At 46.7% G+C, this 25,187-nt stretch overlaps 1 long non-coding RNA gene across 25 annotated transcripts; it reads right to left on the bottom strand.

The window, feature by feature from the left end:
- Positions 1-8,540: 8,540 nt before the first annotated feature.
- Positions 8,541-23,592, bottom strand: LOC147652039 (uncharacterized). Of its 25 annotated transcripts, none has more exons than XR_015289674.1 (12): positions 21,361-23,592; positions 19,651-19,751; positions 12,242-14,665; positions 12,097-12,138; positions 11,839-12,002; positions 11,676-11,755; positions 11,423-11,598; positions 10,524-10,597; positions 10,401-10,442; positions 10,143-10,306; positions 9,981-10,059; positions 8,541-9,903 (listed from the first exon to the last, which is right to left on the bottom strand). It is a non-coding gene; the product is annotated as an uncharacterized LOC147652039 (long non-coding RNA). The 25 variants fall into 25 exon arrangements; XR_015289684.1 differs by lacking the exon at positions 21,361-23,592 and adding an exon at positions 20,520-21,313 and having other exon boundaries at positions 10,546-10,586; positions 11,461-11,598; positions 12,220-14,665; XR_015289687.1 differs by lacking the exon at positions 19,651-19,751 and having other exon boundaries at positions 11,461-11,598; positions 12,220-14,665.
- Positions 23,593-25,187: the final 1,595 nt, after the last annotated feature.

Here is a 25,187-nt window from a genome sequence, read left to right as displayed (position 1 = left end):
ATTTTCATTTCTATATTATTCATTTAAATGCCATGCCTCTATATAAATAAAAAACAAAAAGCCCCTACATTTAAATATTTGTAATATTTATTTCTATCATGTTGATCTTCTTTATCTATACACATAGATATCATACATAACAGATATTAAAATATATTATATTAGCATCTATCCTTATAGTTTTCATACTGAATATTAATCGACTTTTCTAGATTTAGATTATCTGTATTTACTTCTTTTTTATGGCTCTATCTCTATATATAAATCTCCCTATATCTCTTTCTTTATTATAGATGTGTATATTTTCATTTCTATATTATTCATTTAAAGGCCATGCCTGTAACCAAATAAAAACCAGTAATTCCCTTGATTGAAAGATTTATAATATCTATTTCTATAATATTGATTTTCTTTATTTATACACACAGAGATATAATGCACAACAGATATTAAAATACATTACCATCTATCCGTATATTTTTCATATTGAATATTAACCAGTCAACGCCTCTGCCGGGGGCCTCCCGGCCGGCTCCGGAGGTGGGGGGGGGGGCCCGACGCAGCTCGGCTCGGCTCGGTTCGGCTCTTTCCGGCCCACTTCGGTTCGGCTCTTTCCGTCCCACTTCGGCTCGGCTTTTTCCGGCCTGCTGCGGCTCGGTTCGGCCCCCTCCGCTTCGGATCGGCTCGGCCCTGCTCGGCCCCCGCTCGGCCCGGCCCCGCCCGCCTCGGCGCACAGCTGCAGTACCGCTCTGTGCCCACACGGCGGCAGCACTGCCGCACAGCTCAGCCCGGGGCGGGCGGGGGGGCGCCCCTGCACGTGCAGAGAAGCGAGGCCAGAAACCACGTGTGCAACCCCCTTCCAAAAACTCTTCTCCGAGGAACGCCCCAAAACCCACCCCCCATCGAAACTTAGCAAGCCCTGCCTCTAACCAAATAAAAAACAAAATACCCCTTCACTTAAATGTAATTAATATTTATTTCTATCATATTAATCTATATTTTTACACATAGATATAATGCATAATCAATATAAAAATATATGAACGTCTATCCATATATTTTTCATATTGAATATTAATCTACTTGTCTAGTTTTAGATTACTTGGGGGTTTTTTGGTTTTTATTTCAATTTATACATAGATATATCTCCCTATATTTATTTATTTATTATAGATGTGTATATTTTCATTTCTATATTAATCATTTAAAAGCCCTGCCTCTAAGCCTCTAACCAAATAAAAAACAATTAAACCCTTGTTTTAACTGTTTTTAATATCTATTTCTATTATACTGATTTTCTATATTTGTACGAACAGATATAATGCATAACAGATATTAAAGTACATTACCATCTATCCCTATAGTTTTCATACTGATCATTAATTTACTTGTCCAGCTTTGGATTACTGGTATTTATTTCTTCTTTTATGGCTCTATCTATCTATCTATCTATCTATCTATCTATCTATCTATCTATATCTATCTATCTATCTATCTATCTATCTATCTATCTCACTACATATATTTCTTTCTTATAGATGTGTATATCTTCATTTGTATATTATTCATTTAAATGCCATGCCTTTAATTAAATAAAAAAAGAAAAGCCCCTTGTATAAAAAAATTAATATCTTTTTCTATAATATTAATCTTCTATATTTATACACACAGATACAATGCATAACAGATATTAATGTACATTACAATCTATCTATATAGTTTTCATACTGATCATTAATTTACTTGTCCAGATTTGGATTACTGGTATTTATTTCTTCTTTTATGGCTCTATCTATCTATCTCTCTGTCTATCTATCTCTCTATCTATCTCTCTGTCTATCTATCTATCTATCTATCTATCTATCTATCTATCTATCTATCTATCTATCTCCCGATCTATCTATCTCCCTATCTATCTATCTCCCGATCTATCACCTAATATACATTTCTTTATTATAGATGTGTATATTTTCATTTCTATATTATTCATTTATATGCCATGCATCTATCCAAAAAAATAACAAAAGGACCCTACATTTAAATATTTGTAATATTTATTTCTATCATATTGATCTTCTTTAGCTATACACATAGATATCAAACATAACTCATATTAAAATATATTATATTAGCATTTATCCATATAGTTTTCATACTGAATATTAATCGACTTTTCTAGATTTAGATTATCTGTATTTACTTCTTTTTTATGTCTCTCTCTCTCTCTATATATATATCTCCCTATATCTATTTCTTTATTCTAGATGTGTATATTTTCATTTTTATATTATTCATTTAAATGCCATGCCTGTAACCAAATAAAAACCAGTAATTCCCTTGATTGAAAGATTTATAATATCTATTTCTATAATATTGATTTTCTTTATTTATACACAGAGATATAATGCACAACAGATATTAAAATACATTACCATCTATCCGTATATTTTTCATATTGAATATTAACCAGCTTGTCTAGATATAGATAATTTGTGTTTATTTCTTTTCTATGGCTGTATCTCTTTATCTCTCTCTCTCTCTCTTTCTCTATCTATCTATCTATCTATCTATCTATCTATCTATCTATCTCACTACATATATTTCTTTCTTATAGATGTGTATATTTTCATTTCTATATTATTCATTTAAATGCCATGCCTTTCATTAAATAAAAAAAGAAAAGCCCCTTGTTTAAAAAAATTAATATATTTTTCTAAAATATTGATCTTCTATATTTATACACACAGATACAATGCATAACAGATATTAAAGTACATTACAATCTATCTATATAATTTTCATACTGATCATTAATTTACTTGTCCAGATTTCTATTACTGGTATTTATTTCTTCTTTTATGGCTCGCTCTCTCTCTCTCTCTCTCTCTCTCTATCTATCTATCTATCTATCTACCTACCTACCTATCTATCTATATATCTCCCTATCTATATATCTCCCTATCTATATATCTCCATATCTATCACCCTATATACATTTCTTTATTATAGATGTGTATCTTTTGATTTCTATATTATTCATGTAAATGCCATGCCTCTATACAAATAAAAAACAAAAAGCCCCTACATTTAAATATTTGTAATATTTATTTCTATCACATTGATCTTCTTTATCTATACACATAGATATCATACATAATTGATATTAAAATATATTATATTAGCATCTATCCATATAGTTTTCATACTGAATATTAATCGACTTTTCTAGATTTAGATTATCTGTATTTACTTTTTTTTATGGCTCTCTCTCTCTCTCTCTATATATATATCTCCCTATATCTCTTTCTTTATTATAGATGTGTATATTTTCATTTCTATATTATTCATTTAAAGGCCATGCCTGTAACCAAATAAAAACCAGTAATTCCCTTGATTGAAAGATTTATAATATCTATTTCTATAATATTGATTTTCTTTATTTATACACAGAGATATAATGCACAACAGATATTAAAATACATTACCATCTATCTGTATATTTTTCATATTGAATATTAACCAGCTTGTCTAGATATAGATAATTTGTGTTTATTTCTTTTCTATGGCTGTATCTCTTTATCTCTCTCTCTCTCTCTTTCTCTATCTATCTATCTATCTATCTATCTATCTATCTATCTATCTATCTATCTCTCTCACTACATATATTTCTTTCTTATAGATGTGTATATTTTCATTTCTATATTATTCATTTAAATGCCATGCCTTTAAAAAAATAAAAAAAGAAAAGCCCCTTGTTTAAAAAAATTAATATATTTTTTCTAAAATATTGATCTTCTATATTTATACACACAGATACAATGCATAACAGATATTAATGTACATTACAATCTATCTATATAGTTTTCATACTGATCATTAATTTACTTGTCCAGATTTGGATTACTGGTATTTAATTCTTCTTTTATGGCTCTATCTATCTATCTATCTATCTATCTATCTATCTATCTATCTATCTATCTATCTATCTATCTATCTCCCTATCTCCCTATCTATATATCTCCCTATCTATATATCTCCCTATCTATATATCTCCCTATCTATCACCCTATATACATTTCTTTATTATAGATGTGTATATTTTCATTTCTATATTATTCATTTATATGCCATGCATCTATCCAAAAAAATAACAAAAGGACCCTACATTTAAATATTTGTAATATTTATTCCTATCATATTGATCTTCTTTATCTATACACATAGATATCAGACGTAACTGATATTAAAATATATTATATTAGCATCTATCCATATAGTTTTCATACTGAATATTAATCGACTTTTCTAGATTTAGATTATCTGTACTTATTTATTTTTTATGGCTCTCTCTCTCCCTGTCTCTATATCTCCCTATATCTATTTCTTTATTCTAGATGTGTATATTTTCATTTCTATATTATTCACTTAAATGCCATGCCTGTAACCAAATAAAAACCAGTAATTCCCTTGATTGAAAGATTTAAAATACCTATTTCTATAATATTGATTTTCTTTATTTATACACACAGAGATATAATGCACAACAGATATTAAAATACATTACCATCTATCCGTATATTTTTCATATTGAATATTAACCACCTTGTCTAGATATAGAAAATTTGTGTTTATTTCTTTTCTATGGCTATATCTCTCTTTCTCTCTCTTTCTCTCTCTTTCTCTCTCTATCTCTCTATCTATCTATCTATCTATCTATCTATCTATCTATCTATCTATCTCCCAATCTATCTCCCTATATTTATTTCTTTATTATAGATGTGTATATTTTCACTTCTATATTATTCATTTATATGCCATGCCCCTATCCAAATAAATAACAAAAGGACTCTACATTTAAATTTTTGTAATATTTATGTCTATCATACTGATCTTCTTTATCTATACAGAGATATCATACAGAACTGATATTAAAATATATTATATTAGCGTCTATCCATATAGTTTTCATACTGAATATTAGTCTACTTGTCTAGACTTGGATTACTTGTATTTCTTTCTTTTTTATGGCTCTCTCTCTATATATATAGATCTACCTAGCTTCCCTATATTTATTTTTACATGTATACATTTATATATTTCTCTTTCTAACGTTCTGCTTTTTGAAATTTGCATTTCTTTCTCTTGGAAACTCTCCCAATTCTTTCAGCTAACAGGTCAGAATGACAAAAATATAAATCCCTACTCAACCCCGAGCGCAGGACGCGCTCGTCTCTATGGACCTTAGGCCCAGAAATTTCTCTCGGTGCATTTTAATACCTCAGGGATGCACACATGTGTTTTATACACTCCCATTTTACAGGGAAGTAAGAGGTGGAAAGACAAAACCCACTTTCTTAACCCTAAGCCGTTCCTGACATAACAAAACCCTAACGACGGAGTGCACAGAGAGGGGGTTCCTTTCCAAGGGGATTTGGAGAGGTCAATTCCTGTCCCTTGCCAATACCTACCGTAAAAACCAGAACAACTCCACAGGTTTTTGGATTCTGCACCCAGCCCTCCCAGGGAATTTCCTGGCAGCTCGGGGTCCCCTCTGGGCAAGGGTACCCAGCACAAGCCCTCCCCATTCCCCGCTCACCTTGCTCCTCCAGCGCAGCGTGTCCCTCCCTCTGGCGGGGACCTCGGCGTGCCCCAAGGGACACGGGAGCCCCCCAGTCTCCACCCCGTCCCCCTCAGCCTTTGCTCTTCCCCCCCAAAGAAGGCACAGAACAACTCCAACTGCCCTGGACAGCAGCACCTACTTTATTGGAAGCCTTTCTAGGTCCAGACTACAGGGCCGGGGTGATGGTGTTGACTTCTGCATGCCTTTCCTTTGTGGACACAAAGCCCTGAAGCAACCGGGATCCTCCTGAGAGAGCCACTCCATTCCAGCAGCAGTGGAATGGTGGTGGTTGTGTTTTTCTGGTTCAGATTTGGTGCTGTGCATTTATTTTTAGGTAACTATGGTGGTTCATGTGTATTTCTGGTTCGATATGGTGGTCTGCAGATGCATTTTGGCTTGAATATGGTGATGTGCATTTATTTGTGGTTAAAAATGGTTGTGGTCATGCATTTCTGGCCAAACGCGGTGCTGTACATTTGTGTGGTTTCCGGATGCTGTGCCACACGTGTTTTGGTGGGCCTGGGTGGTGTGGTTTATTTGGAGGGCTGTGTGGGTTGGTTAGTGGATGGTACAGCAGTGTGCATGTGCTGATGCGGTGTGGTGGATTTACATGGCTGCCGTGATGTATGTACTATTTATTGGAAATATTGGCAATATGATTTTGGTGAACATGGAGGGGTGTTGTTGTCATCGGTGACCTTGCAGTAGGGGATGAAGCAGCATATATAACATATAAGCATATATAACATCTATATATATATCTTATTTAATATTAATCTACATGTCTATGTTTATATTACTTATATTTCTTTTTTATGTCTATATCTTATAGATTTGTGCATTTTAATTTCTACATTATTTATTTAAAAGCTCTACCTCTAACCTAATAAACACCAAACAGCCCCTTTACCTGAAATGGTAATCAAACATTTTTTTAATGTCTATTTTTATCAAATATATATTTATATACTACATTGATATATGTATAATGCACAAGAGATATTTTTCCTGGTTTAGGGTAAATTTGGGAGAAAAGTTTTGAAAAGGGTTTTTAATAAAGAAAATTTAAGTGGTTTTTTTATTTTGTTTAATTGGTTTGGGAAAAGATTTCTTTGGAGGAAAATTGAAAAAAATGTTTATTTAATGAGTAAAGTATTTATAATTATAAACAAATGAATAATAAATAATAAAATTATTTGTTGTTTGAAGAGATGGTCAATTTAGAAAGTTCTTGTTGGGAAGTGTAGTTTTGTTTGTTTAGTTATATATCAGTTTTTTTGGTGTTGCAAAGCGTTGAGGCCCAGACCCCCGAGGGCTGGATGTGTGAGTTTTTGGTGTTTGGGTTTTTAGTTTAGAGTACATTTGAATAGATTCAAGAGAAAGAAAAAAATATATATAGTTTGGAGAATTTTTTTGTTTTAGTTTGTTAAAAATTAATTCAAAGTAAGGGAGACTTTTGTTTTGTTGTACAGAGTACAACAGAGTAGAGATATTGAGTAAAAAGTGAGGTTTATACGTATTTTTTATTTAATGCTTAGATTTTTTTGAGGTATATATTTTTTGAGGTATACATTGTGTTATTTTTTCATATTATTTATCATGTGTCATTTGGTTTTTGAGTTAAGACAATTTTATGGAGTTTTTTCTATTTAACCTGGAATTGATTTTAATTGCTTTTTTAAATACATTTTTTATTTGTTACTGGGATTTTGGTTTTGTTAATGATATGCCAGGGTTTAGATTGGGTAGGGTTAGTTTGCTTGGTGGAGTTTGGGGTGTTAATGAATTAGGTGGCTTTTGCTAGATGTTTTTTAATATTTGAAAGACTTTTTTATTTAATGTTTTTAAAATGGTTTTTAATAGTTTTGTTGGTTTTTTTTTTTTGTACTTGGTGCATGATAAGGGATATGGTATATTTACTGAATATTATGTTTTTTAGTTGAGGTGTTGATAAGGTTGTTTTTGAAATGAGTTTTATGGTTTGATTTAATTTTTTAGGGGCATTATGTTTTTAAAGGGCTTGTTTTTTAAGGTTAAGGATGATGTTTTGAGTAGCAGTGTGAGGTATAGGGTAGGTTTTCATTTATTTATTGATGTATTTTTATTATTGTGAGTATGTAGTGCTTATGTATGTTTGGGGGTACAGTAATGTAGCTAATTCGTTAGGTTTCTTATATTTCTATTTGGATTATTGTTTCTTAGAGGAGGTTCATTTGTTTGATTGTAGTATGTTTTAAACTTATGGCTAATGTGAAAAATATTGTTTATGGTTAAATTTATTTTTTGGTTTTGTGTTTATTTGGAGATAGTATTTTTATTTTGATGATTCAAGGTATTATGAGATTATTGAGTTAGGAACAATTTGGTTTTGTATGGTTAACTGCAGTTTATTTTTGATCTTTTTTTTTTGTAGTTGCATGTACCTGTTTATTGCTTCGGTGGTTTTTATTAGTTGTATTTTTTGAGATATGAATATATATATGATGGATATGAATATATTATATGATGGATTTTTACAGTTAGTTTGTTTTTGTAGTGATTTCTTATTTTTTAGTAGTTTAATTTTTTTTATTGTTAATGTTAATCTTTAGTTATTTTTATAGAGCATTGATTATTATTTATGAATTAGAAGGTAGAGATGTGGTTAGGTTGTTTTTAGTAATGCTTAGGGCTCATTGAATGGTTTTCAGTTTAGTAAGCTGTTGAGGTTTTTTTAAGCAGATTGGGTTGTGTTAGGTTTTATATAGCTTTTTGTGTTTTGTTTTACTTTTATGATGGGGTATGAATTATTAGTAAAAAGAGTGTAGTGGGGTTTTTTGCTCCTCTTCTAATAAACAGGGTATAATTACTAATACACTTTTAAAACATGTTACTGGGATTGGGATGTAGGGTAGGCCAAAGAAACAATAAACTAAAGCTATTTGGTACAAATTTCAGTACTTTTATCAAGTTTTTATCCATCATTATTACTGACCTTAGCATAACAGCTATAGTAATCTGTTCTCTTTTACTGTGAAAGTTATGTAGTAGGGACAGTATAGGAGTTATTTTTGGATAAGAAAATAAACTTAGGGACAAGAAAGGCATTAAAACCTCCAAAAAGCTCAGAGACTAGAACAACATAAAGGCCTCCACCCTGAGAGACATGAACTTAAGTAACACCATTACAAAGTCCTTTATCCCAGCACACATTAAGCACCAATACAACATAATCAGCATGGGTTTTCCTTACTCTTCTGAACCCCACATTGGGCAGCAAATAATAAAATGCTTAGAAAGCTAAGACAAAACTCAAAGCGCTGCAGGATAACTTCACAGCTCCAGACATCTTGTGTTGATCTAGGAAAAGCCTCTAGATTCCAAAGTAAAACCTATGTCACAAATTTCAAATTACAGGGGCCTGGGACTTGGCCTTGTACACCTACAGCCAGGCTGGGCAGCAGGGCAGAGCAGCTCCGGGACAACTACACCCAGACACCCGTGACACACCAGACACCCGACGAGGGGACACAATGGGGAGACAAAACTCTGGGCCACAAGGACGGCCACAAGGACTGAGAGAATGCGGAACGAGATGAGCCGGGTGAGAATGAAGGCGAGCTGATGAAGCTCACAGAACCCGGGAGGAAGAAGATGCTGATGGAACAATTAACTCCAGGAACTGCCAAGACAGATGCTCAAGAACCTGAGGGCCGCAGTCCCCTACCTGTCTTTGCGTTTCTTCAAGTCCTAAGCCGCAACAATGGATCCTCGCGGCGCACGGCTGTTGACACAGCTCGGAACAAGAGGTCTAAAAGACATCCGATCGGATGCTTGTCAAAAGAGACGCGATTCCAAGGCCTCTGAGAGCTGCCAAGCCAAGGAGCCCAGAGATCGGAGATGCTATAAGTGATGCTGGGGTTTCTGGTAAGCCCCCAGAAGGGATAAGGGAAGGCACATACAACACAAGAGGCACAAAAAACACAGAAGGCACAATGGACAAGTGAAACGATGCACCCCGAGGCTGCTCTGTCCTGCACACCTCAGCACTGTGAACAAAAGTGAGGCTCTCCCACTGTGTGGCCTAAGGGGCCACAGCCTGGACCTCCCCGTCCCCAAAGCTGACTCAAATATCCCAGGTCACAAGTCCCGACCCGGCACCCCGCTTTCATCCCCTCTGCGGGTGGTAGCCTTCGACTCAGCTCTCGGATGCCCGCTGGGGAGGATCCACACGGAGCGCCAAAGAACGCCGCCTGGCTATCCGGGAAGTTCCTGCCATCGCCAGGCTGTCGTCTCTCCGTCAGCTACAAAAAATAAAACAGAAAATCAGCAGCTGATCTGTGCAGGGCGTCGGCCAAAACCCGACAATTCCGCTACTCACGGTCTCCTGCGAACGGCCGTGTCCTGAGGCCGCACGATACGGCCACGCCGGGACCAGGCAGCGTCGTCGCAGGGCGCGCCTGAGTTAAAAGAAGAAAAAGTGACGTGGCATTGCTGAGACTTGAACAGGCCCTCGCTCCTCCCCCCGACATCCCCAACTCACGGGAAGCCCTCGGCCCCTTCCCGAAGGCCAGCCACACGGCCCCTTTACGTGGAAAAGGCTCCGTCACGCGGTCCCTGTGACGCTTCCGCAGGGCTCACGGGAGCGGCGAAGCAGGCGTGCCGGCCGGCTGGCGACGGGGTCTCGACGAAACGCGACTGGACCGCCTAAAGCACGCAAACAAGGAGGGACGCTTGGCGTCGCACCTGAAACTGAGAGCCCAGCGATAACAACAGCCTCCCTCCACCGGTCAACGCTCACCTTGCCCGCTTCACCTTGACTGCTGCTAGATGGCTCTATTTCCTAAAAATAAAGACAAAGAGGAGACCTGTAACAACACAGGGACCGGTTCCAGTTGCCCTGCAAAGACAAACACTGACTTACCTTCTCGGGGGAACCCCCTTACCCTGGATGGGGCGCTCTGCCACCGATTTCATCCGTCCGCATCTGAAAGAGAGCTGAGACAAAAGTCAAAGCGCTGCAGGGTAACTTCACAGCTCCAGACATCTTGTGTTGATCTAGGAATATGTTCTAGACCCCAGCTACACCCTACATCACAAAGTTTAAATTACAGGGGCCTGGGACTTGGCCTTGTACACCTACAGCCAGGCTGGGCAGCAGGGCAGAGCAGCTCCGGGACAACTACACCCAGACACCCGTGACACACCAGACACCCGACGAGGGGACACAATGGGGAGACAAAACTCTGGGCCACAAGGACGGCCGCAAGGACTGAGAGAATGCGGAACGAGATGAGCCGGGTGAGAATGAAGGCGAGCTGATGAAGCTCACAGAACCCGGGAGGAAGAAGATGCTGATGGAACAATTAACTCCAGGAACTGCCAAGACGGATGCTCAAGAATCTTATGGCCGCAGTCCCCTACCTATCTTTGCGTTTCTTCAAGTCCTAAGCCGCAACAATGGATCCTCGCGGTGCACGGCTGTTGACACAGCTCGGAAGAAGACGTCTAAAAGACATCCGATCGGATGCTTGTCAAGAGAGACGCGATTCCAAGGCCTCTGAGAGCTGCCGAGCCGAGGAGCCCAGAGATCGGAGATGCTAAGAACGGCGTCAGGGTTTCTGGTAAGCCCCCAGAAGGGATAAGGGAAGGCACATACAACACGAGAGGCACAAAAGACACAGAAGGCACAATGGACAAGTGAAACGACGCACCCCGAGGCTGCTCTGTCCTGCACACCTCAGCACTGTGAACAAAAGTGAGGTTCTCCCACCGTGCGGCCTAAGGGGCCACAGCCTGGACCTCCCCGTCCCCAAAGCTGACTCAAATATTCCAGGTCACGAGTCCCGACTAGTCCCAACTTTCATCCACTCTGCGGATCTCAGTCATCGACTATGCTCTCGAATGCCCGCTGGGGAGGATCCACACGGAGCGCCAAGGAAGGCCGCCTCGCCATCCAGAAAGTTCCTGCCATCTCCAGGATATCATCTCCAGGTCAGCTACAATAAATAAAACAGAAAATCAGCAGCTGATCTTTGTAGGGCGTCGGCCAAAACCCGACAATTCCGCTACTCACGGTCTCCTATGAATGGCTGTGTCCTGAGGCCACATGCTACGGACATGCCAGGTGCCGGACGCCATCAGCACAGGGCGCGCCTGAGTTAAGAGAAGAAAAAGTGATGTGGCATTGCTGAGACTTGAACAGGCCCTCGCTCCTCCCCCCGACATCCCCAACTCACGGGAAGCCCTCGGCCCCTTCCCGAAGGCCAGCCACACGGCCCCTTTACGTGGAAAAGGCTCCGTCACGCGGTCCCTGTGACGCTTCCGCAGGGCTCACGGGAGCGGCGAAGCAGGCGTGCCGGCCGGCTGGCGACGGGGTCTCGACGAAACGCGACTGGACCGCCTAAAGCACGCAAACAAGGAGGGACGCTTGGCGTCGCACCTGAAACTGAGAGCCCAGCGATAACAACAGCCTCCCTCCACCGGTCAACGCTCACCTTGCCCACTTCACCTTGACTGCTGCTAGATGGCTCTATTTCCTAAAAATAAAGACAAAGAGGAGACCTGTAACAACACAGGGACCGGTTCCAGTTGCCCTGCAAAGACAAACACTGACTTACCTTCTCGGGGGAACCCCCTTACCCTGGATGGGGCGCTCTGCCACCGATTTCATCCGTCCGCATCTGAAAGAGAGCTGAGACAAAAGTCAAAGCGCTGCAGGGTAACTTCACAGCTCCAGACATCTTGTGTTGATCTAGGAATATGTTCTAGACCCCAGCTACACCCTACATCACAAAGTTTAAATTACAGGGGCCTGGGACTTGGCCTTGTACACCTACAGCCAGGCTGGGCAGCAGGGCAGAGCAGCTCCGGGACAACTACACCCAGACACCCGTGACACACCAGACACCCGACGAGGGGACACAATGGGGAGACAAAACTCTGGGCCACAAGGACGGCCGCAAGGACTGAGAGAATGCGGAACGAGATGAGCCGGGTGAGAATGAAGGCGAGCTGATGAAGCTCACAGAACCCGGGAGGAAGAAGATGCTGATGGAACAATTAACTCCAGGAACTGCCAAGACGGATGCTCAAGAACCTGAGGGCCGCAGTCCCCTACCTATCTTTGCGTTTCTTCAAGTCCTAAGCCGCAACAATGGATCCTCGCGGCGCACGGCTGTTGACACAGCTCGGAAGAAAACATCTAAAAGACGTCCGATCGGATGCTTTTCAAAAGAGACGCGATTCCAAGGCCTCTGAGAGCAGCCGAGCCGAGGAGCCCAGAGATTGGAGATGCTATAAGTGATGCTGGGGTTTCTGGTAAGCCCCCAGAAGAGATAGGGCAAGGCACGTACAACACAAGAGGCACAAAAGACACAGAAGGCACGACGGACAAGTGACACGCCACGCCCCGAGGCTGCTCTGTCCTGCACACCTCAGCACTGTGAACAAAAGTGAGGCTCTCCCACCGTGCGGCCTAAGGGGCCACAGCCTGGACCTCCCCATCCCCAAAGCTGACTCAAAAATCCCAGGTCACGAGCCCCGACCCGGCACCCCGCTTTCATCCCCTCTGCGGGTTGTAGCCTTCGACTCAGCTCTCGGATGCTTGGTGGGGTGGATCCACATGGGGTGTGAAGGAAGGCCTCCTCGCCATCTGGGAAGCTCCTGCCATTGCTAGGATGTCGTCTCCTGGTCAGCTACAACCAAGAAGACCAAATATCAATGCAGGATCTTAGTGGCACATCTGTGAAAACCCAGCACTTACCTTCTCTAGAGAATGCCCAGGTTCATGGGCTGCACACTTCACCCCACAGGGAGGCAGAGGCTTGCTTCACAGCAGTATTGGCTGACAGCCAAATGACCACCACCTCAAGGAGGGGAGGAAGACTCTCCAGTCAGTGAGGGACAGGGAGCCCAGGATACCCCAAGGATAGAAACCCCAGCTTATATGACAGCAGTAGGCCCGAGCACTCACTATCGCTTCCTGGCTGGCCCTAGCACCAGGGAACTGCCTGCACCTCTCGGGGGTTCTGGCACTCTGCTGCTTTACGGTTCCTGCCTGCAGCTGTCTCAAGGAAACGGGAGCGCTGTTAGGGCTACTGTTTAGGGTTTGAATAGTCCTGTACTCTACCTTATATCCCAACCTATACCCCTTTTATTTTCTCTGTTTGTCTCCAGCCCTCGAGCCCTTGACCTCTGAAGCCCTCCCTCAGCCTCTCCGTGTCACTGCCAAGCTGCCCCGCTGAACCCTACAAACTTACAACCCTACGCTTGCAACCGGGGATGCTCCTTATCCATAGGCCCCAAGAGATGTCCCTTAGCCCGGACTAGGCAATCCACAGTTGCTCCCTACCCTACCTAAGTTTGGCCCTGAGACAGGGCAGAGGCTGACAGAGCCGAACTCTTTGCGGAGGCCAGGCACGAAGCCTTACCAACCGCCGCCTCGAGGAGGGGTGGGAGCAATCCCCGGCTGCGGAGGGACAGAGAGCCCAGGGTGGGGCGGGGCGGGAAACCCCCTGTTTCCCCAACCCTGCGGATCGTCCCCCCACTATCTCTTCCTGGCTGGCCCTAGCACCAGGGAACTGCCTGCACCTCTCGGGGGTTCTGGCACTCTGCTGCTTTAGGGTTCCTGCCTGCAGCTGTCTCAAGGAAACGGGAGCGCTGTTAGGGCTGCTGTTTAGGGTTTGGGGTGGGGTACACCTGAACTCCACCTTACCTATACCCCTTCTTTTCACTGTTCACTCAGCCGTTTTATTTTTGGAATTCTTGTGACAGATAGAGGGCACTGAGGAAGGACTGCCAAGATGAAATCAAAAGGGAAAAGGAGAAAGATCACCCCTGCAAATCCACACTGGCTCAGCTGTTCAGGTGCTGCTTCCTGGCAGAAAGCTTTGTCCCTCACCACCTCCTTTATGCAGTGCTCCACGTCCAGGTGCATCCACGTGCTCCCCCAGACCCTATGAGATGCTCTCACCGTCACTCCATCAGATGCCACTGGGAGCCCACCAGAAACTCCTCTCCTCCAGCAGTTCCATGCCAAAGTTGATTTGCCACTCGTATTTGGCCCTGTAATAACAGCAAAATCATTGCCCTCTGTCAGGTACTTGTTGTTAGACACAGGTTTTTCCATAGCCATCTTTTCAAGAACGAAGTGCCATCCCTGCTTGATTGCTAAATCAACAGTAAATTCTGGAAAACCTAAATGAGAAAAAGAATCTAAAAGACTGACGAGTTAATATGGGAACCTTTATGTGATTAAACTAGTATGCTTTGAAATAAAGTGAATTCTTCCAGGTCTACTGCAAAAATCTAATTCCTAAAAAAAAAAATAACCAAAAAACAAACAGCATCAAATTCTCACCCATATGATCAATAAAGTCACAATACCTCCACCAGCCAAGGGAAAAAAATCTTAACCTAGAAAAAATCCAAACCGCCTCAAAAAGATTCAACACTGAAACACAATGCATCCTAACACTTCAACTAACAATACTAAAATAAATTTTAAAAACAAGTATTCCCTCTATCCACACCACCAATACCACATAAAACAAATAAAGCAGTCTCATCACAGCACCCCCAAATCAAAAACCTAAATTGCACTAACATCTTTAAAATAATCACAAATTAACCCCAAAATAAAGTTTAATCTCACTAACAAAAAAAACCCCAAAACAGGTAACACAAACAAAAGCCACGCCATACAACCACCAGCAAAAACAGATGCTATGCTCTTTCACTAACAGTTCTTATCACATCAGCAAAGTTAAACATAAATAAAAAGCAACCCTATTGAACTCCACACATCACACTGAAAGGAATGATGAGCTTGTCTTTACAAACAAGCTGTGGGTCAGTTGATAAGATGTAGCTATCAGTGACAGACGACAGAAACAATGGGATGAATTCCAGTAGAAGATCAAAGAGGCACTGAAAGAACACTATGAGTTCCATAAAAGTTAAGAAGGGATTATGCATTGGGGGTGGAGGGGGAAAAGGTACCCCAGGTGTCAGGCGTTCCAGGCAGTCTGTACCTGTCAAGTACCTCAGCCTATGGGGAAAGGGAGAAGGGACAAGTGGCTGGGAATTAGGATAAAAAAGGAGGCTGTGCCCTCCAAAAATTTGAGAAACCCCAGGGGAATGCCCCATGGCCTCTCCCTTTATTTGAATAAAGTAAAAGGACTCCTCTGTCTCCTTTTTGGACATAAACCTCTGGTGTTTGTGGATTAATTTTCCTGACATCATTGATTAGTGAATACAAAATAATTGCCAAAACCATAGTAACTTCTTCTAAAACTGTTCAACTTGACTCCAATCCCAAAACCCAAGCTACCACCAAAACACCCCACGCCACATCCCAAACACACGTGAATAAAAACCACAAAACCTTCTAAATCTCCTGATCTCTACTCCACAACAAATAAACTATCTAACGTTATTCATTCTTCTTCCTACGCCCTACTTATTGAAATAAACATTTTTTTCACTTTTCCTCAAAAAAAAAATTTCCTTTAAAATCTATTAAAAAACTAACTGAAACCTGATTTCTATCAAGAAATACATTCATTTTAAAACATTTCCTCCCAATTGGTCTCAGACCTTTCCAAGGTTTGGATCCTGTTCCAGTGCACCTGAACCAAATCAACCTGCTCTGGCTCTGGAAACATCAACACCAAACCCAGAGCACGAAGCCCCTCGCTGTCCCTACCCTGCTGTCCCCCGGCCCTGCTCTCTCGCATCCTACGCTGCAGAGCGCTGGGAGCCAGGTTCAGCCCCGAGAATTGTCACATCCATTCCCTCGGACATTCCAGCTTCCACGGGGATATTGCGGGGACCCCCTGCATTCCATTCCCCAGTACAGCACCAAGACAAAGTTCTCACTCGGCCCGCGTCTCCAGAAAATCGCGTGTAAGGCTTAAATAAACCCCGAGGCTTGAGAAATACAGTCTGCCCGAAAAGCCCAGCTCTGCATCCAGGGGAAATGAACATCACAAACAGATTCACACACCCCAGATGCACGGGACGCTGCCAGCTCGGACCTGCAGTTAACTCGGCAATGGAAAAACCTGAGCTCGAAGCCCTCCTGCGAGGGTACAAAAGGTATTGGACACAGTTTCTAGAAGGCGCCACATCGTTATTTAAAGGCACAGCTCGGCTAAAGAGCAATATCGACAAAGCCCCGAGACAAAAAGCCCGGCAGGTCGGGCTTTTCCCCCTCCCCTCCTCCCAGCGGCTTTTGCCAGCGCACTCTGAAGCTGACAAGCCACAAGTGTCCCCCAGCGCCCCCGCCGGGACTCGCTCCCGGGCTGGCGCCGCTCCAGGTGCGGGGGGACCGGGGGAGCCACGCGAGCCCCGGCAGCGGCGGCACTCGGCACCCGGGGGCGGCCCCGCGCTCCCGGCCGGAAAGCGGCTCCTCCGGCGGGCGGGGGCAGCTCCGGCCCCGGGAGAGCCCGGCCCGCCCAGCGGCACCGGGACCGGCCCGAAGGGGCCCCGGCGGTGCCCGAGCCCCGCGCCCGGAGCGGACAGAGCAGCCGGGACAGACACAGCTCCGCGCCGCGGCTCCCGCCTGCCCGCCCGGCCTCAGCACGGCTCTGTCACTCCTCGGGGGCTGCCCAGCCGCCAAATTCCCCAGGGAATGCCAGAAGCGCTGCCGTGCAGGGCTGTAAGGGGTCAGAATCGCTCTCAAAAGCAGCGCCACGGCTCCATGTGACCCCGCCTAATGCTGGAAAAGCCGGTGTTTCTGTCAATTGAACCCCGGAAACTGAGGCAATGGGGGGGTGTTCGTGCCTTCTTAAACCAATACGATAGCAAATAAATGAGTGCTCCCCCCCTTCAATTTAATCCCCTAAAAGTAAAAAGTTGTTTTTCCCTTGATTGAAATCTCTCAAATGATAGGAAAAGGGGAACACTCAATCAGACCCTTAAAAAGTAGTGACTATAAGGCTTCCTTCTCAATTTAAACCTCAGGATGATGGAAAGTGGGGGGTTCCCCTCAAGTCAAACCCATAAAATAGCAACAATATTTCCCCCCTTCCATTTAAAATGGAACATGGGGATTCACTGTTCACTGATACCCCTAACACCCTGGAAAAGGCAGGTTTTCCTCCAATCAGCACCCTTAAAATCATAGGTGGACTCCCCCCAGTGTAAAAATAGATAATAACAGGAGTTTCTTCCCTCAATTTATGCCCCCCTTTTGTCCTCATAATACCCATTTCTTCCGGGGGGAATTGGGGAGCAAACGGCAAAATGAAATCAAAAGGGAAAATCCCTTTTGCAAATCCCTGCGAACCCACACAGGCTTACTTGGCTCAGATGCTGCTTTAAACAATGCTCCATGTCCAGGTGTATCCAGCTGTTCTCCCAGATCCTATGAGACACTCCCAGTACTACTCCATGAAATATCCCCCAGGAGCTCACCAAAAATCCCTCTGCTCCAACTGCTCCACACTCCATGCTCAAGCGAAGTGACAGAAACCCTCCCCCTAAAATAGCCCCGGGCAGGACCCACCCATTCTTTACCATAACTGCTCACACCTGGGGCTGCTCTGAGCGCTCATCAACCTCACAATTCAGTTTGTGCTGTTGCCATCCTACGGGTGAGGGGAGGGGCAGAAGGAACTTGTCGCTCATTCCCTGGACAGGACATTGTCTGCACCTGACACACTGGGGCACCAGGCTTTCCTTGCTATGGATCAGGACACTTCTCCTCCTCCTGGTGCCCAAGGCTGAAAATGGAATTCCACCTCCACAATTCCATGTGTTTGAGTTTCACAATTCCCAATGTAATTCCCCATGGATCATAAGCCATCACCTCTAATTTTTCCTCTAGAATCACTGCTGACTTGCCTTTCTGTGGAAGTGCTTGACGCATGGATGCAGAGTTCAGGGGCTTGTTTATGGCTTATCCTGACGAGCACAAATGAAATCCAAACACCCAGAATTACAGGGAAATATGGATAAAGTTTATAAATACTCCTCTTCCCTGCAAATCCCTGGCAACCTCCCATTGACCTTTTACTCTTAACCTCTGAATTTTGACCTTTGACTCTTGACTTTAGCTCTCTGAAGTTTGATTCCCTGATAATTGACCTTGAACCACATAACCTTGGAAAATTAACCCATAACATTGCACCTGGGACCCTTTACTCTTGATCTTTGAACACTGACCATTCACATGTGACCCTTGAAGTTTGAATCCCTGACTTTCCAATTTAACCATTGACCCCTGACCTTTTGCACTTGACCTCAGCCCTTTGACCCTGCCCCAACATCAATATTACTGACCTACAGTGATTTCAGCATATGAATGCTACCACAGTTATCTCACCCAGCCGTGTCAATAACACTATCAGTCTCTATCCCAGCCCCAGTGATTATAGCTCCAGCCCTAGTGATCCCTTCCCTGCCCCAGTGATTTCAGCTCTTGGCCCACGAGCTTTATTTCACTGCAAGCTCTCTTCTTCCAGCTCCACATCCACTTCCTTTTCCCTCCGCTCTGCTAGGTGAAGCTGCTCCAGGTTGAGACAAAGGGTCTTTGTTCTTGGTTCCAGCTCTGAGGTTTCACCTTAAGGCTGAGAAATGCCACTCCAACCCCATCCCAACCCCAAAGCAATCTTTACTGTATTTACAGCCTGCCCCGTTGTGTACCATTCTATGCTTGCTTCCCACATGTACAGTCACTATGCCCTCAGAACAGTGTTTGCAGCAGTCCCCATCCCAGCCCCAGTGACTTCAGCTTCAGTCCCACAAGCTTTATTTGACTGCCAGCTCTTGTGCTATCCTTCTGCCTCCTCATCTTCCCAGCAGTGCCACATCATGCTGCTTTCTGGCTCTCCAGGCAGGATCTCTGTTTTAGCTCTAGCTCTCTGTGGTTTGAGCTTAGCTCTTGAACTCACATTCCAGCCCCAACCTGACCATCCTTACTGGAGGAACAGCTCTGCAAGGCCCTATCCCCGCCCTTACACTGATTTCAGCTCCAGCCACGCAGTTCGCATCCCAGCTCCATATTCCTTATCCCAGCCCCACAACAGTTTTACCCTAAACCCTACCATGTTTCTGTCTGCTCCAGCTCTGCTTCCTGAGTTCCTGCTCCTCAGCTTCCCACTTCTGGTGGCTGAAAGTTGCTCCCGCTTCTCACTGCAACCCAGGGCTGTTGATAAGGCCACAAGTCAGTTATTACTATCACTTCAATGTCTCTAGATACTGTCCTACCCACCCTAATGGGAGCCCAACTTTGGGGACACTTGAGGCCTCTAGCCCAACAGGTACCTTCCCCCTCCCCCTGGGTCTCAGCCCAGCACTTGCCCAAAGGCCCCCCCTCACCCCCCCCAGGCATTACCAGGGGCTGGGAATAGCCATTGGGCCCCTGCTAGCCCATCCCAAAAGGTGCCCTTGGGCTGGTTCTCAGGCCCTGGAGCCCTCCCAGCCCCCAGACCCTCAGACTCTCCTTGGTACCAGCAGACAGGGGCTGCAAATCCCCCAGGCACCTCCTGCAGGCCCTGAGCTGCAGCTCCATCCCCTTCCCCCATGGCATTTATCCAGCTCCAGCCTCAGTATTTCCATTGCCCGTCCTGGAGCACCGGCGCTCCCTGGATCACACCCGCGCACCTCCCGCCACCGCCCGCCTCTCCGCCGCTCGCCGCCGCGCCGCCGAACTAAGGCCCGCACCCCTCCAGCTCACGCTATTTATAGCCCACACCGGCCAGCCCAGCCAATCACAGCCCGAGGCAGCGCCGGGCCCGCCAATCCCAGCCCGCCCGTTCCCGCCGCGCTCGCCTTCGCGACCCCCCGCTGTCCCCTCAGGCCCCGCTCCCGCGATCCCGCCCGCTCCCCCCCTTCTCCCCGTTTCTTTGGGCGAAGTTACGGCCGGGACCTGAACGGGGAGCCCCCGCCCACCCTTCCCGGGACCCAACAGCACCTCTTGGGGCTGCGGCAGCTCGGCTCCGCCGGCTCCCAAAGCGACAGCGGCCGGAGCGGCACCCCAGCAAAACGGGGGAGCGGGAACGGGCCACGACTGAGCGGGCTGAGCTTGGCGGGACCGCGCCTGGATTCAAAGGGCGGCTGTGATTGGCCACCTAGAACCCTGACCTAGAACCCTGACCTAGAACCCTGACCTAGAACCCTGACCTAGAACCATAACCTAGAACCCTGACCTAGAACCATAACCTAGAACCATAACCTAGAACATGACCTAGAACCCTGACCTAGAACCATAACCTAGAACCCTAACCTAGAACCATGACCTAGAACCATAACCTAGAACCCTGACCTAGAACCATAACCTAGAACCAATCCACCGGGATTGGCGGAAGCTTTGAGGCTGCGGCCCATGGGAGCGCGAGGTGCTCAGTTAGGCGGAGCCAGGGGTGCTCGCAGGGTCCGCGGTCGCCCTGTGCCCCTCTCGCCAGACTCCCATCCCCTTCTCCGGCCCTCTCTATTGCCCTGGTCCCGCCTAAAAGGCCCCCGCAGAGCCTCTATCGGAGCGCCCCAGCGGCACTCGGGGCAGGGGGCGGGGAGGGGCGTAGCCGCCAACTCGCCCGGGTGTGGTGCCAGCTCGCAAAGCTGCGATGGCAGCGCGGAGCAGGGAGCGGCGGTGGGGAAGGCGTGCACAGCTCGCTGCGGGCTCTGAGCGCCTCTTCCCTCGCAGCGGTTCCTCTTCTGCGAGGACTTGGACTGCCCGATTAGGTGCTGGCCGAGGTAAACACCTTAGCAAAATACCTAAGTGCCCGCCCCTCGCCTGCTGCGGGTCCGCTGCTCACCGTCCTTCTCCCCGCAGTCCGTCCGTGAAGCTGAAACTGATCTGCCGCCCGCCACTGCTGCTATTCTTAGCCGCCGGCCTGCACGGCCGCCGCTCCTTTTAGCGCAGTGTCCCTGCTCCCAGCCGTGTCACTTTACACACTTAACGCTATTTCACCCCTCCCTGCTATTTACAGACACCGCCCCGCTCACTCCCTCCCCAGGCTCGGCAGCCGCGGAACTGCCGTAGCTCCCGCTGCCGCCTCCCCCCCGTCACCCAGCGGAGCGGGGCAGGGCCCCGGTCGGGGCACAGCGGCAGTACCGCTCTGTGCCCACAAGAGCTCAACATAACATAACTGACTCAAAGGCAGCTCACACAAGAAGGGAAAGAGGAAAGAAAAAAACATCTGCGGAGCTCAAAAGCAGAAACTCTCTATCTGTGTGCACTAACATCCATGATTTTTTACATTTCCATTTTTTCTTTACATTTGACTTCATCCCCAACAGTTGTCTAAGAAATAATGTTATTAAATCTTTGTTTCTCTTGGTACACCTTGAAAACTTGGTGTTGCTCTGTATGTGTGGCTTTGGCCACGCTTGTGGACATGTAAAGTCAGTACTTGGAGTCTTCTGGACACATAATGGGAAAAGTGTGTCGGAGTGGATAAATTGCTGTTCTGTACATCTGTAGTGGTGATGAGTTTTCCTTTGGTTAAGGAGACCTTAACCACGTTCACTGTGGGGAAAGCTGATGGACTCCTGACTGCAGGGCTGGGGTGATGGTGCTGCCTTCTGCATGCCTTTCCTTTGTGGACACAAACCAGTGCAAAAGCAAGGTCCTGAAGCAACCGGGATCCTCCTGAGAGGGCCACTCCGTTCCAGCAGCAGTGCTGAACACACTCCCCCTCCTCTCCCAGCCCTGGCCAGCGCTACAGCAGGCAGAGGAGGGAGCTGCCTGGGGAAAATGGAATCTTGGCCCTGCTCCACCAGGTACCAACCTCTTCCTCTGCTAGACAATGTGCCTTCACACAAAAGACGAGTCCCCAAAGGATGGGCCTTGCAGGCTCTTGCCTTGGAGTGGGAGCAGCTCCACCCTGCTTTTATTCTGGTGGCAGCTTGCTTCCTCCCAAGGTAGACACTGGTGCTCCCAGGGTGAGCACTCCCGGTGGAATGGCCAGGCCTCCCAGCCCTGCAGTTTAAAAAGGAGCACAGACACACACAGAGAGAGAACCATGGACAGGTGAGAAAGAAATGCTCCGTGAGGCGAGGCTGGCTTGAACAGCTGCATCCTGGGCATTGCTTTGTTGTCTCCCATCACCCAGCTCTGCAGCCAAGAGGCCCCTGTGGTCTGTAGCACCCGCTTGGTGCACGTGGGACCGCTCGGGGAAGGCGGCCAGAGCAGGACGTGCTGGGGACCCGGGTGCAGCAGCCACGTAGAAATGCTGTGAGGTCCAGAGACACCGAGCGGTACGGCCAGCCCGGGTCACAGCCACGCTGGAAGGGGAGCGGGAGCTGAGAGTATGGAATGGGGTCATACTTTGTTCCAAGGCAGGTAAATTCCCCACCATTTTTCCTTGTTATTTTGAACTCTAACAGCATCAAACACTTTGTGCTTCTCTGCGTTTAATATACAGTTTTCCAGTGAGTTGGCTGCTCACGGTTTTTCTCTGTTTCACCACAAAATTGGTTGTAAGATCTTTTGGATCAAATCCCAACATCTCCCTTTACTCGTGGATTAGGAAGGAAAATGTTGAAATATCCCGAATTTCACCCCAAAAGCCTCCCAGGATTTCCTCCCAAAATCCCCCAATTTTCACCCCAAATCCCCAAATTTCAGCGCCAAAATCCCCCAGGGTTTCACCCCAAAATCCATCCTGCGAGTCCAGAGTTTCTGGAACCAGTCCGGTGGTTCTAGACTATTCTGCTGGACCCCGCTCGGTGCTGAGGTTCCAGATCACCCAGGACAGTCCAAAACACCGGGAGAACCTCAGCAGCCTTCAGGACCCCCGGGATGGATCCAGAACCTTCTGGAAGACAATCAGCACCCTCAGGATGGATCCAGGACCTCCTGGAAGATGCCCAGGACCCTCAGGATGGATCCAGCACCATCTGGAAGGCACTCTGCAACATCGGGACACATCCTGCACCATCGGGTAGGCACGCAGCACAATCGTGACGGATCCAGCACCTTCTGGAAGGTGCTCAGCATCCTTGGGACGGATCCAGCACCCTCTGGAAGGCGCTCAGCACCCTCGGGATGGTGCTGAGCACCCTCAACACTCATCCTGCACCCTCGGGATGGTGCAGAGCACCCTTGGCATGGTGCTGAGCACCCTCAGCATGCTCAGCACTATCCCGAGGGTGCTGAGCACCATCCCGAGGGTGCAGGATGAGTGTTGAGGGTGCTCAGCACCATCTCGAGGGTGCAGGATGAGTCCCGCGGTTGCAGGATAAGTCCTGAGCGTGCTCAGCACCATACCGTGGGTGCTCAGCGCCGTCTCGAGGGTGCTCAGCACCATCCCGAGGATGCAGGATGAGTACCGAGGGTGCTCAGCACGCTCGGGACTCATCCTGTACCTTCTGGAAGGCGCTCAGCACCCTCGGGACCTTTGATCCTGTTCCCTTTGATCCCATTACCTTTTTTCCCAATTTCCGTTTCTCCCATAATTCCCTTTTTTTTCTTTATTCCTGGTTTGTTGTTTTCTTTCCCGGTTTTTTTTTTCTCCCGATTTCCAGTGTTTTTTTCTTTATTCCCGTTTTTTCCCCCAGTTCCCGATTTTCCCCCAATTCCCGTTTATTTATTGTGCCGGTGTTAGCAGCGGGGCAGAGACAGGCGGGGGCCGTGTGCCGGCGTCGGGCGGCTGCGGTGGTGGACGCGGGGACGTGAAGACGCACGGCGGGGACCGGACAGCGGCTGGGCCGGGCGGTGGCAGAGGCGACGCGGCTGTCAGCAGTTGTAGAGCCGGGGCCCCGTGCCCGTCCTTGCTCTCCCCCCCGCGGCTTGAGAGGCCGGTACGGAGGGCGGTGGAAAAGCTGCGGCTGCGAGCGGGCACGGGGCAGCCGCGGGCGGCGGCAGGAGCATCGGCGATAGAACCTGTGACTGCGCATGCGTGGATGACGTCAGCGCCGCAGGGCAGCATGGGGGAGTGGTGTGGGACGGCGCGACTTCCGAATGGGCCCCGGCGGCACCGCTGAGAGCGGCGTCGCTGAACGGCGGCGGCGGCGGCGGGAACGGCGACTGCACGGCTGCCGGGAAAGCGGAGCCCGCGGGGCGCCATAGGCGGCGCGGGCGGCACGGAGCGGCTGTAGGGGAGCGGAGCGTGCCGGAACTGGGGTAGGAGTAACGAGGGCCGCGCGGTCGAGGGGCGGGGGCGCGCCGCTCTAAGCGGGCGGGAAGGGAGGGACGCCTGTGGGGACAGAGGGAACGGGGGCCGTGAGGGCAGAGCCGGGGGCGGGCAGGGCGGGGATTGCGACACCGGTGACGAGGCTGGGGGGGGTGTGGAACACGGAGCGGGGAGCTCGCCGGTTGCCACGTCGGAGACGGGAGAGGGATGAGGATGGGGAAGGGGAGGGGGCGCCGCGGGATCCGCCGTGGGGTTTGGGGACAAAGGAACAGACCGCGAAATCACGGGGGCTGGGGCAGGTGGGGCAGGGAGGCAAGAAGGGGATAACACACTCTTAACATCCTGGACCTGATGATCCCTATGGGTCCCTTCCAGTTTGGGATATTCCATGATTCTGTGATTCTTTATGAGAGAGGGAGGGAAAGAAGTAAGATTAGAGCAGAACCCTGTATCATTGAACAGATGTTAAAACAGCTCTCTCAGCAGGAGAAAAAGAATAAAGAGAG

Source organism: Cyanistes caeruleus, chromosome 8 (assembly GCF_971803275.1).
Source record: "Cyanistes caeruleus chromosome 8, bCyaCae1.hap1.1, whole genome shotgun sequence".
Taxonomy (NCBI): domain Eukaryota; kingdom Metazoa; phylum Chordata; class Aves; order Passeriformes; family Paridae; genus Cyanistes; species Cyanistes caeruleus.
This window is presented reverse-complemented; position numbering and strand designations above follow the sequence as displayed.